Source organism: Pinus tabuliformis, chromosome 5_1, assembly GCF_031772625.1.
Source record: "Pinus tabuliformis cultivar Carrire ecotype Pingquan chromosome 5_1, CPIR1, whole genome shotgun sequence".
In the NCBI taxonomy this organism is placed as follows: Eukaryota; Viridiplantae; Streptophyta; class Pinopsida; order Pinales; family Pinaceae; genus Pinus; species Pinus tabuliformis.
The window spans coordinates 173,409,743-173,424,457 of NC_142305.1; positions in this window are offsets into that span (position 1 = coordinate 173,409,743).

Sequence of the window (14,715 nt, forward strand, 5' to 3'; positions counted from 1 at the left end):
TTGGGGGCAGTGTTATAGATTTGACCCAAAAATATAAGAGAATACAAATAAACCCAGTAAATGACAAGATCTGAATATAGATAGAAATGATTCACTTTATTGATCAAACCCTCAAGGTAGGGCAACACCATACATTCACTCCTTAAGGAAGGAGAACACTCCATAAGCCATAGGCCTGTTCATACAATAATTCTTGACATCCCTCAATATGAGTCTCTAGCCTCTATATAGGCCTCATACATACAATACCATGGGTCATTACCATGGTTCCCTCAATACTATTTATCTAATACCATGCGCCCATTACATTATTACTAACTACTTGTGGTCCCTTACATGATACGGGTTAACCACCTTATTTATTACTATGGCCCATCCCATTATTACATTATTCCCTTGGGTACCTCCCTTTGTACCCCGTATTATCCCCCCTAGGTATATAAAATTCCACCCCCCTTAACATGTTTCATCCCCGAAACATGGGAAGAACATAAATAATAAGATCTACTCAAAAGAGTAGTCCAGTAATACCATGCACATACATCTAGCCATCTAAGAGAAAGGTGAACCCTCGATCTCGCTGGTGCCTCGCTCGCTTGAGATGGAAGTTGACCGTGGCAGCTCTTCTATGTTAATGTGTAGTAGGTGGATCTTTGCTCCACTTTATCTGTCATGTGGGGGTTATTGTTCTTGTGGCTAATTGGTTGCCATCTTATTGGTTGTTGTCTTGCGGGGTGATGTGGGTGATGATATGTTGAATTTTTAACCCACGTTGTCTTTTTCTTTAATTCAACCCTTACTGGATCCTGATTGTTATCTGGTGCATTTTGTGGTGCCTGCTATGGTGTCTTATCTTCTAATATTACTTCAACCACTGAACCCTCATCAGATGTGTCAGCACCTGTAACCTTTTCAGCTTTAGCCTCTATTTGTGTTTGATTGTCAACCATCAACTGCTCATCATCTTATATGTCAGTCCCTGGAACATCTTCTACGTCAACCTCCATGGACTCTACCTGTTGATTGATGGAAATATCCTGTAATGTAATTTTCTTCTTTTTATACCAGATCTTCAGGAATTTCTTCTGCACATTAATATTGATAGTACCCACTGATTCCATCCAAGGATATCCCAAAACAACATCCATATTATCCATCTGTGAAGTATTAAAATCACCATGCAACACATACTTATCCATAGAAATCTTCAAATCCTTATACACTTGAACATCCTCATCATCCACCTGTGTGTTTTCAATGTGTTTTACTGGAACTTGCAATTTTTTTGCCAAATTAACATTGATAAAATTATGCTTGCAAATAGGATTTATAGAAACAATGATCAGTAAATCAGTCATGCTTTCCCACCATTCTACCTCAGGTAATCTGACATTCATCATTCTTTGGTATATCTCATTCGCTTCAGTATACTTGGCAAAATTGGGCTTTGTGATGAATAAGTGTTTAATCCCATGCTGGAGAAAAAACAAGTTCTCGAAGGTGTTATACAAAGCTTTGCCTGTTGGCAATGCTTTTATAGATGAAGTGCTAGCTTGTTCCTTAGCCAACTTCCTTAGTCTATTATCATAGTCCACTTGTGTCATAAGTTTTTCATTGATGACCAATGGACTAGGCAGTCCTTTCTCCCTCAAAATTTGGAATTTGGGCATGAATCTATCAATGGCCACCTGAATATTATGGCACTTTTCTTCTAAGCTTAGCATTAGGTTTCTCTTGGAAAGGACCTTTATTATTTCAAAAATGGTTTCAGTCCTGTCTTCTATATTGAGCTCTTGAAGCTCATACCTGTTTTTGCTGTTGAGGAAGTGAATGAGTGTATTTGCATCCTCAGGCATATCACCCAATTCATCCTTGACTTTCTAAATAGCTATTGTAGCTATCTTTATCAATTCTGTTTTCTCAAACATAACCTGGATAGATGGCCAAATATCCTTGATGGAGTCAATGATATTGGCCCATAATAGTTCCTGGGTTTGCCCAAGGGGTTTCTCCAATGTTAGGTCCTTTTCCAAGGTTTTGACCCTTTCACTCATCCTGTTGGCTTTCTGTGCCTCTTCTTTTTGCATAATCTATGCAATTTTATAATCAGTCTCTAAACTTGCCACCTTTTCCTTTAGTATATTCATTTCTGTAGCTTGAATTGACATCTCTTTCATGGCTCTAACTAATTCTCTGCCTTTTCTCCTGATGCATTTGTTTTTGTTGTAGACTTTGCTGTGACAGGTGGATCTGTTGGTGCAAGTGAAGCTGCTAGTGTAGAAGGGACTACTGTAGATACAGTAGGGATGACGTTTGCAGAAGTTGATGTAATTTCAGTTTGTTTCAATTGGATCAAGTTATCCAATTCTTTCTCTGTCTCCCTGAGTTGATCATTGAGTTTTAGAACCAAGTCCATCAACTCTTCATGTTTGGTTTGGTTATCTATGACTTCAAGTGTTTAAGGATGTTGCAGTTGTGGTATCTTCAATTTTTTCTTCAGTGCAGCAATATCATCATTATTCTTCTTTATCGGCTGCTCAAAAGCTTTAATATCCTTGGGATCGTATCCCAATTCAATAATTAAGTCTTCCAAGGACTTAATTCGGGCATCCTTGGCCTATGAGGAGGCCTTTTCCAACTGAAATTGTGCTGAGATGTTGTTTACTGAATTTTGTAGTTGATGGGCAGCTATGGTTTTACCTGTTAGGGTGGAGTATATCATCTCTCCAGCCTGTCTATGAAATTCTATTTGGTTTTTGGGATGAATGTCCCTTGCCAACACTTCAAAGTCAACCCTCTTGTAATCTAATGATGTTTTGGGCTGCTAAGTTGTAGGCTTGATAAAGGACATCTGTAGCTTTCCCTCCTTGATGTCAAAGGCTGACATTAGCCTTGTTTGATTTGTGGGAGTGAGCTTTAGGTATTAGGCATATGTTTGGGCTTTAAGCCTCTCATTCCTCATTTTGATTTCCTTATACCTGTCCTTTATGTCCTGATCTTTGTCAGCAGGCCTACTGAAGGAAGACACTTCCACACTAAGCTGCCTTTCCAACATCTGAGTCTGTGATGTGGAAGGCTCTTGTATGTCTTCAGATGGAGTTGTGGGCATGCTTCTGTCTACCTCTATTTTGGTTACCTGTGCTTATCCTTTTGTGTATTCCCGTTCAGAGGTCGGATTTAGGCTTTGCCTCTTGTTGTGACTGGTTTGCTGCTGCAAATTAGAGGTGTCCATTCCTAAAGTGGAAGCTCCCTTTGTTTCTTTTTGGATTTTTCTCCTCATTCTCGGGAGTCTGTGTGATTGGAGGGGTGCTCATGGTCCTTTCTTGCTCTTCTGGTACCTGCGGAAAAGAGCTCTCATCAAGCTGCTTTTCCAAATCAATTAGAGCATTTTCTACATCTACCCTTGTGCTGTCACTATCTACTAAGGTATTTTCCACCCATTCTGTTTGATTTGCATATGCCTCTATCTCTGGTATGGGGTGGTGGATAAAAGGTCCTAGCTTGACCTTTTTCCTTTTCTTGGTAATGAATTCCAAAGGGTCATATCTCCATACAAAACTCCTTTGGAATTTCAGGCTTTGTAGGATTAGGTCTGCCTCTTTCCCTGCCTCTCTGGAATTACATATGAAGGGACCTAACTAATCTTTGATTTTGAAATTGGCCTTCTTCTTGGCATTGACAAAGTTGACCTCATCTTTATTGATGATCTATCTGTAATATTCTAAGGCAAACAATCTCATGGGGAGGTATCTTGACAACTTATATGGTGCAAGTAGGCAACCATATATTCTGATTTATGTGTGGTTTTGGTAAAGGTACCATTCTCCCACTTTGGTTTGCCTGGAAAGCTGGAGGGCTCTTTCTATCTCTAGACCTATCCTAGGTGGAGGGTTTCCAGCGAGCATAGTCATGATTGGATACACAAAAGAATTTATGAAGTCAGAGTATGTAGATAGGGATCTATACTCGTGGAAAAGTGGGGTCCAAAAAATGATAGATCTGGGCTAGCCCCTGGTGTCAAGTTTCTGGAGAGTGAAAGGAAACTTATTCAACTGATAATACAAAAATAAATGGTACAATATAGAGGAGTATTTTAATACTCTCTCATTTCCCATTCTTGTGAACTCCTCATGCATTCTATCAACTATGAATTGGGCAAAGTCATATGTGATTGCAGGAGGCTGCCCTGGGGTATAAATGGACATGAAAGCAAGAATAAGTTCATCAATGTATTCACTGGTAGAGTAACCCAAAACACAGGATATCATGGTTACAATGTTCTGGCCCCATTGAGAGAAAATAGCTGATACATATGGAGGGGGGTCCTTAGGGATGTGCTTTTCCTCTCTAATGAAGGTTTGAAACAACTGGGCCAATCTTGATGGGCTTAGCTTGGGATACTGGTCCAACAGGTCTCCAATTGAGAGTGGGGTTAGGTTTGGCCCTGGTTGGAACTGCAACATTTCATTAATTGACTCAGTGGTGATAATGAAAAGAACCTTTTGTTCATGAGACATTATGGCTCTGTGGTTGGGGGCGTAATATGCATAACACATATGAACAATTTCTAGAAAGATGTGAACCTGGGGGAACTGGTATCTGGGTAAATTGGACTCCCAGAGGCCAATATCATCTGTATGGTTCAGGTATCTGTCTTTGCTTAAGCAATGGATTTTAAGCAGGAGCTCTATTGCAGTTGTGTCCTTGATTTGGAAATCCCTGTCAGCTAGGGGAAGGTGGTCCATGTCTAAGTGTGAAGTAGTAATGATTGTGGGCATGCACAAAGTTCTGCTTCATTTAATGGATAGCCACGTCTAATCGCAATCAATATCACCATGAATCACCCCATTTACCTAACGTTCAGCCTTCTAAAACTATAGTTCGGGCCTCTGAACTATCGGGAGCGTTATTGTATTGCATTTCTACCTCCAAACCTCGTGCAGGCCAAATATCAATTACACAGGAAATATGAGAAAAAATAGGTGAAAGTGCTAAAGGGCAGACTTCAAGGATCATTGCACCCGTATCTATACCTATGTTGGGTGTGGAGTGAAATCACAATCGGCAGTCGTAGCATATGATCGATGGCCGATGACCGATGGACGCGATAAGGCATTAAGCCAAATCACAATATAGCATCGGGTTCGCTCTTGCAAACGCAATCGGCGTTCAAGACTTCCGGGGGTCCTTTATACATCGACCCCATGACATCGCCAATGGCTGACGAGCCGATCCTCCAGCAGATGCGATTTGGCATTAAGTTGTGTTACAGTTGGACCATCGGGTCCATGTTATAATCTCAATCGCATGTTCGAGGTTGACTGCACTTTATTCATTGCGATTACCATGGATGCGACATAACAATACAGTGCGATATAATAGGACCATTGGGTCCACATACCTTATCACAATCGGAGGTTTCGAGTGTGACACTTAATAGAACCAATATAATATACTGCTCCACCTCCGATAGTGTATTTAGAATATGCGTCTAAGTCTTCCGCCTCCGTTTGCGTTAAATGCACATTTATATGGTTTTTGGCTGCTGATAATGTTAAAGCACACATATATGGGTTTTTGGTTGCCGATAGCTCCTGATAGTGCATTTTTTGACATTTTTGCTCCGATAGCTCCCGATAGCTGTTAAATGCATCCATTGCTCCTCCGATGGCTCTTGATAGTTGTTACCTGCATGCATATAAGCTCTTCGATGACTTATTTGCATGCCTCCATCGGCTCTGTCTACTCTTTGCACTGTTTGCTCCTCTGGTGGTTCTGTCTCCTCCTCTTGGCTCCGATAACTCTATGTGCTCCTCTTTGCTCTATCTACTCCTTGAATATTGCCATATTGACATCAATGACAATCTGTGTCCAACAATCTCCCCCTTTGTTATTGATGGAAATATTCTTCTGCTCTATCCCCCTTTGACATCAATGGCAAAGGAATGCATACGGACTCCCCCTGTCAACCTGCTCTCCTCGTCCTGTTATATCCTTATGAATGAATTTGAGTGATGATGAAGGAATAACTCCCATCTTTTGACGCAAATGTTCGAATGCTTCTCGAGGAAGAGGTTTTGTGAAAATATCAGCTATCTGCTCCTTAGTACTAATATATTTCAGGACGATGTTTTGTTCAGCTACTTGCTCACGGAGGAAATGATACTTGATTGGTATGTGTTTGGTTCTTGAGTGCATCATAGGATTTTTGCTGAGACTGATAGCACTTGTGTTGTCACAATATACGGTAATTGGTTGATCTGTACATATGTCGAGATCTTATAGAGCTTCCTTCATCCATAGTATATGAGTACAACAGTCTCCTGCAGCAATATACTCGGCTTCGGCTATGGATAATGATATGGATGACTGTCTTTTGCTGAGCCAGGATACCAAACAGTCTCCTAGGAAGAATTCATTTCCACTAGTACTTTTCTGATCATCTATACTTCCAGCCCAATCAACATCGGTGTATGCAGTTACAATCAGTGTTGAGTTCTTTGGGTACCAAAGACCGAAATCAGAAGTTCCCTTCAGATATCTGAGAATTCTTTTTACAGCTAATAAATGGGATTGTTTGGGAGCAGATTGAAATCTTCCCACCATTCCTACTGCTTGCATTATGTCTGGTCGTGTAGCTGTTAAATATAGAAGGGCTCCAATCATTGACCTGTAATGAGTTGCATCTACTAGAGGGGAGTCATCATCTTTGCTCAGTTTGCAGTTTGTGGTCATAGGTGTGCTCATGGGTGCACAATCCTCCATTCCATATTTTTTGAGCATGTCTTTTAGATATTTGGTTTGAGATATACACAATCCTGCTCTAGTTTGAGATATTTGAAATCAAAGGAAGTGGGACAGCGCTCCTATCATTGACATCTCAAACTCTTTTGACATGTTTTGATAAATTCATGGCTCAATTCATCATTATTACTAGCAAAAATCAAATCATCGACATAAACAAGAGCAACTAGTAACTTACCTTGATCTGTCTTTATGTATAGATTGCTTCTAGCCACTCCCTTTTTGAAGCCTTGTTGTTGTATGTAGTGATCCAATATTGCCTACCAAGCTCTAGGAGCTTGTTTCAACCCATATAAAGCCTTTCTCAACTTACAAACTAAGTCCTTTCCCGCTGTTAGATCAAAACCTTTTGGCTGCTCCATGTAGACTTCCTCCTTGAGTCCCCCATTTAGAAATGCTGATTTCACGTCCATTTGATAGATTTTGAATCCTTTTGAGCAAGTAAATTCCAATAACATCTTGATAGCTTCCATACAGGCCACTGGTGCAAATGTCTCTTCAAAGTCAATTCCTTCAATTTGTGAATAGCCTTTGCAGACAAGTCTTGCCTTGTTTCTAACAACTTGTCCTTCCTCATTCATTTTATTTTTGAACACCCATTTGGTTCCTATTATGTTTTTGTCCTTTGGATGAGGTACCAGCTCCCATGTCTTGTTCTTCTCAATTTGGGACATTTCTTCTTCCATGGCTTTTACCCAATGAGGATCCTTACTTGCTTCTGCAAATGCTTCTGGTTCTATCTTAGATAGGAGGGCAATGACTTTTCTCTTGGGTGTGATTGTTATCCTTCTTAGGGTCTATACACCTTCATCTCTATCGCCAATGATCTACTCTTTTGGATGATGTCTTTGGACATACTTCATATTTGAAGGGGTATTAGGTGGTTCTCTTTCCTCTTCTTCTTCTTCTTCTTCCTCATCTATTTCTTCTTTTTTAGGTTCTTCTTCTTCAATGAGAGAGTCATCTTCATGTTCTTCAATTTCCTTTTCTGGAAGATCGTCATCAACATTTACATCAATGATTTCCACTATTTTCTTCAGTCGATAATTCTAACACTTGTAAGCCTTGCTCCGTGTAGAGTATCCAAGAAATATCCCTTCATCAACCAGAGAATCAAACTTTCCGGGTGAGCCATCATTTATTTTTATGAAGCACTTGCTTCCAAAGATCTTGAAGTAATTCACCGAAGCAAGTATTCCTTTCCATAGCTCATAAGGAGTTTTTTTCACAATTTGGTCTTAATTGAGTTCGATTCAGTGTATAGACAGCTGTCCCTACTGCTTCTCTCCATAATCTAGGCTGTAAGTCTGCTGCTAATAGCATAGTTCTTGCCATTTCTTGGACTGTTCGGTTTCTTCTTTCAACTACCCCATTTTGTTGAGGTGTTCTGGTAGCCGAGAATTCCCTTTTAATTCCATGAATATTACAGAACTCACTAAACTCGTTTGATGTGAATTCTCCTCCTCTGTCTATTCTGAGTCACTTAATTTTTGAATCTTTTTCATTTTCTACAAGGGCTTTTAGATTCTTAAAACACTCAAAAGTTTCAGATTTATACTTTATGAAATATATCCACATCATTCTAGTATAATCATCATCAAATAACACAAAGTGCCTTTCTCCTTGGAGTGCCTAATTTCTAGTTGGCCCACACACATCAGCATGGATGATCTCCAAGGGCTTTGATGTACAGAGTTCCTTTTTCTTGTGGCTGGTTCAGGTCTACTTTCCATGTTGACATGGACCACATACTCCTTGATTTGGTTTGAACAGCCTTGGGATGTCTCGTACAGCTTTGATCTTGCTGATATTGATCAGATTTTCGAAGCTTGTATGTCCAAGTTGCTTGTGCCACAACCAACTCTCATCTGTTTGACTCAAGTAGCATTTATTTTCTTGAATCTTGTTCAGAATGTAAATGTTGTCTGATGTTCTCACCCCTTTTGCCACAAGTTCCCCTGAGGCAAAGTTCCTTATTTTACAGTCTTTGGTGCTAAAAACAACCTTATGTCCTTGAACATAGATTTGGCTGACACTCAGGAGGTTGTGTTTGAGTCCGTCAACTAGCAGAGCATCTTGAGCTTTTCCTTTTCCATTTGATCAGAGTAACTATTCCTTTTCCTGCAATTCTGCTAGTTCCGCTTCCAAATCACACATTCCCTTCCTTTTTGCTCAGTGAGACAAACTTCCTTCTATCTCTTGTCATGTGTCTGGAGCACCCACTATCCACAAACCAATGGTTTCCATTATTTTGAGCATATAGAGCCAGGCCGCATTTATCCATGCTGGAGTTCTTGCTACTTGTCTTTCTTCCTTTGCGTGGGTAGCCTTGTTCTTAGTGTCCATTATTGTAGTAGAAAGAGAAAATAAAATCAAATTTGGTCAAGGGATCAAATGAATTGAAGGTTTTTATTTTTCCTTGCCTTTTGGGGGCATATGAATTGATTATTCGGTCCTTTAGCTTTGTCTTTTCACTTCTGCGAGCCATACAATGTCTGGCTTGATGACCAAAGTTTTTACAATGAAAGCAGTGTCCAAGAAAGATGGTTTTGTACCTGTTGAAGTAACCACGGTTTGAGTCGATTTCCTTCCTAGTAATTACTCCTCCCTCGTTCTTTGGATTTGCGATGGGCCTTTGGTGGAGTACAAATTCATATTTGCTGTAGTGTCCATGATTCGACTCCACATTCTTCTTTGGAGTAATTCTCTCTTCATTCTTGGTATCTGGGATGCACTTTTGATAACATACTTTTTCATCTTCTGGATTGCAGGAAAGTGCATCGGCATAGCTTTTCGCACTATTCTTAGTGCTTGAGGATTATCCTTTGAAACCTATTCCAAACTTGTCATGTTGAGGTTTTTGATTTTTTAGAATAGTTTCAAGCATTTGAGAGCTTTTACAACCCTTTTTAATTTGCTCCAACTCCTTTCTCAGAGACACTATTTTGGCCTCACGTTCTTCACAAGTCTCTTCTTTTTCTTTAAGCTTTGCTTCCAAGAGATATTCTCTCCTTCTTATTTCCTCGTCTTCCACTTTGAGAGAAATTATTTCGTTTCGTAGTTTCTCATTTTCTTCAATGGCGCTTATTAACAGTTCATCTACATTTCCTTCCAGCCCTGAGTCATCATCGTCTGCGATTGCCATGAATAATGTTTCTTGGCTTTTATCATGATCACTTTCCTCCTCTATCTTCTTTTTGATGACCATAAACTCATCCTCATCAAACTCATCTTGCTTGGAGAAGAAGTTTTTCTTATTGAACCCTTTCTTTTTGTGTGCCATTCTTTTAGAATTTCCTTCATCATCACTGTCGTGTTTATGAGGACATCTTGCTACATAATGACCTATTTTACCACATTTAAAATAGATAAGAGGATACTTGCCTTTAAGCTTAGATCCTCTCTTTAGCTTTCGTACAAATTGAACCAATTCAGATTCCCCATCTGACTCACCACTACAGTCATTCCTTTCTTTCCCCTTCTTTGACTTTGAGGCCTTGAATGCTGCATCTTTGGAGCTTGAGCCACCTTTCCTCATTTCATAGGTAGTGAGAATTCCATGGAGTTCATCCATTTTGAGGGTATCTAGATCCTTTGCTTCTTCTATAGCGCTTATTTTGGAGTCAAATTTGTCTGGAAGAGACCTTAATACCTTTTGAACAATGGTATTTTCTTCAATTTTTTCGTTCAATCCTTTCAGGGAATTTACCACTTCAACTACTCAGAGGAGGTATGCTGCAATATCTTCTTCATCTTCCATCCTCAAACTTTCAAATTGTCTTCTGTGAGTTTGAAGCTTTGCCTTTTTGACTTTTTAGTCTCCATCGTACAAGCCAACTAGCTTCTCCCACATTTCTTTGGTAGAGGTACAGTGCATGACTTTTGTAAACTCAGAATTAGTGATTCTACTAGTGATGGAGTTCAAGGCCTTTGCATTTGCGATGTAGATTTTCCTCTCGTCTGGGTCTATTGGAAGAGTGGAATTCGTTTGGTATTCATTTTGAACAGAATGCCAGACTTCAGGTCCAAGGGACATTAAGTAGTAGGTCATTCTTTTCTTCCAGAAACCAAAGTTAGTGCCATCGAACAAAGGAGGTCTTCCTGATACTTCGTGATTTCTCATCATGGATGCAGATCCTTCTTCAAGTTGTTAGGCTAGTATGAAGAAGCCTGCTCTGATACCAATTGTTGGAAATAATGAGAGGGGGGTGAATCAGTATTTCTTACCTTTTTTTATTGTTCTAGTGATTGCCAAAAGTATATATGGATATGTATATGTATACACAGAATACAGAAATCAACAGCTGGAATTAATGCTTTTATTAAAACTCAAGACAGTGCAATGACATAAATACAATATAAGTAAATATCTGATTGTGAATAGTTGCCAAGCTCCAACTTGGACTTCAGTGACACTCCAACCTCTAGAGCACCAACTCTATTTTGTAGTGGTTCTGTACTTAGGAGCACCTACCCCTAATGACTTTAGTCCTGTTCAGTTCTGAGGCTCCAACCTAACCTTGGTATAAACTGGTATGCTACTACACTCTATTCAGCTGAGGTTCTCTCACTTCTACTCTCCTTCCTCTGCTGCTTCTGCTGCCTCTACAACCTTCGTTGCTTCTGCTGCCTCTTTTGCCTTTGTTGCTTCTACTACCTCACACTCTGGTTCTTCACCACAATAACAGCACCAACAGTTCTCTATTTTTACTGTTTTATACATTCCCATGCCTTTGTCCATTCGTTTCCTCTTACACCGCCTCTTAGGCTTCCTCCTCAGTCGTTGCGGCTTCCTATGCACTGTGCAAGTTCACTGACTTTCTAAGGACACGCAGATTCATTTGAGAGGTCAAAAACTCCACAGAGAACACATCTTACTGGTTATGACTGTAACAACGCTCCTTTAACAACAATTGTGGGCATGCACAGAGTTCTGCTTCATTTAATGGATAGCCACGTCTAATCACAATCAATATCGACATGAATCACCCCATTTACCTGACGTTCAGCCTTCTAAAACTATACTTCAAGCCTCCTGAACTATCGGGAGCGTTATTGTATTGCATTTCTACCTCCAAACCTCGCGCAGGCCAAATATCAATTACACAGGAAATATGAGAAAAAATAGGTGAACGTGCTAAAGGGCGGACTTCAAGGATCATTGCACCCGTATCTATACCTATGTTAGGTCCACAGTGAAATCGCAATCGGCAGTCACAGCATATGGTCGATGGCCGATGACCAATGGATGCGATAAGACATTAAGCCAAATTGCAATATAGCATCGGGTGCGCTCTTGCAATTGCAATCGGCATTCAAGACTTCCGGGGGTCCTTTATACATTGACCCCATGACATCACCGATGGCCGACGGACCGATCCTCCAGCGGATGCAATCTAGCATTAAGTTGTGTTACATTCGGACCATCGGGTCCATGTTATAATCGCAATCGCATGTTCGGGGTTGATCGCTCTTTATTCATTGCAATTACCGCGGATGCGACATAACAATAGGGTACGATATAAGAGGACCATCGGGTCCACATACCTTATCACAATCGGAGGTTTCGGGTGTGACACTTAATAGAACCTACCGATATAATATACTACTCCACCTCCGATAGTGTATTTGTAATATGCGTCTAAGTCTTCCGCCTCCATTTGCGTTAAATCCATATTTATATGGTTTTTGGCTGTTGATAATGTTAAAGCACACATATATGGGTTTTTGGCCGTCGATATCTCCCGATAGCGCATTTTTTGACATTTTTGCTCCGATAGCTGTTAAATGCATCCATTGCTCCTCCGATGGCTCCTGATAGCTATTACCTGCATGCATATAAGCTCTCCGATGACTTATTTGCATGCCTCCATTGGCTTTGTATGCTCTTTGCGCTGTTTTCTCCTCTGGTGGCTCTATCTCCTCCTCTTGGCTCCGATAACTCTGGTGCTCCTCTTGGCTCTGTCTACTCCTTGAATATTGCCATATTGACATCAATGACAATCTGTGTCCAACATAACGTCCATAGAGACAGGGGCAGCCATAATTCAGTTCTTGTGGATTTGAATTATGCTCTGGGGGGGTTTATCAGAGGTTTTGAGACTTTTCAGAGGGTTTAGGTGAGCAGTTTATAAAATTGGCAGTATTTTTAATTCATTTTTTTTTATTTTAACATATTGCACAGGCTAAAGGTCTTGAAATTTGTAGGGGTAAGAGGCAATTTGTGGTGAAATACCTGGAATTGGGCAAATTGGCTATAAAAATGGTGTTTCACGGTAGCTGCAGTGGTTGGTGTGGCCCTGGTATGGTCTAAAAATGTTGGCTAGGCTATCTGCAACGTCTTTTGGACAGGAATTGGAAATCTGTGGGTAATTTCGACGTTTACAGTGGTATCAATGGTTTACACAGCTTACAAAAAGAATGTGTGAAAAAAGGGTGAAAGAGGGCTTGGTGACCTTTTATAGAGAAAATGACTAATTTTGGCGGGTTTCACTTTCGGATGAACAGTGGACAGTTTTCAGTTAAATGGGGGAAGTGGTTTTGGAGGGCCATCGCACCGCTTTTGTGGTATGGGTGGTTTTTGGGAGGGGTCACCTGATGCCATACATCGTCTCACACATAGCATCAGGCGCAGCCGATATGGTTGTGCAATGTTGGATGTGGGGGAGGGATGATCAACGGTAGACGGGAGGTAAAGCTATGTGGGGGGAAATGACGGGAGTTGATGGGGGGCCCAGGGGTTTAATTATGGTAGTTCAGGATTAGTTTAGGGACTAATCATGGGTTAAAGGATCGGGCCGGGTTTAGTGCGGGATTAGGGAGTCGGGTGAAGCCGATACGGGATTAACTTAAGTTTTACTAGGGTTAGGTAAATTAAGTGAAGTTATATCGGGATAAGGGATAGTTTATATTAGTTTTTATTAAAACTAAGGGGTTGGGGTATTTTATGTAGGATTTTAATTATTTATGCGAAAAAGGGTTATAATGGGTTTATATAATAGAGTTAGTTATTTAATATGAAAGTGATGGCGGAGTGGGTTTTATTAAGTAAAAATGGGTTAAGTTTATGCAGTTGCGCGTTTTAGATTTATACTTAGGATAAAAAACTTTTGGTGGGTTTTTTGTGCGTAAGGGTTTTAAATGGGGTGAATCACTTTTCCTATGTAATAGGTCTTTAAACCTTAGGAAAGTGATTTTATTTATGGAAATTAGGGGAAATGAAGGGAGAATGTGTTTTCATGAAGGGGGTTCTAGTACTTGTCCCTCTAATTCATTAAGGCGAGGATCCGTTCCTTCCAAAAGTCAGATAAATGCTCTGAGCCTTTTTTACTAGTAGGATTTAAGTATTAGAACTTATTTATGGGAAATTAGTGGAGTACAGGAGTGAAATGAATGAGGGGATGTTAAATAAACCACATTGTGAACCATTGTCTTTGCTTTTTTTACTTCTTATGCTCATTTGAAAGATGCATTTAAAACAATGACATAAGTTCTTTTGTGTAATCACAAGATATTTCTGCAACCTTTCTACTAGTTACCCATTTACTCATCCTACCATTTTTTCTCCATTTTATTTGGGTGCATTTAGGCTAGCAAACCCTTATCAATTTTTTCTTTTATTTTACAGAGTAAACTATATAATTCTAACCTTATATCATCCAAGGGTTCAGATTAAACTGATGAACTCCTTTTATTTACTCTATCTATCTAATGATCTGTCAAGATTAAACTGTTTGGTCAGATTCTATTCTCTAACTATAAACATAAAATTCAAAGCATGGTATAATCAAGATTAAACAATTTCACTACCATGGATTGTGACATAAATAACAAGTTGCACATAATCATTATTATGCATAAAACTAAATAGTAGTGGCATTTTGACTTGTTCATTTTCATGGTCTCTTTTTT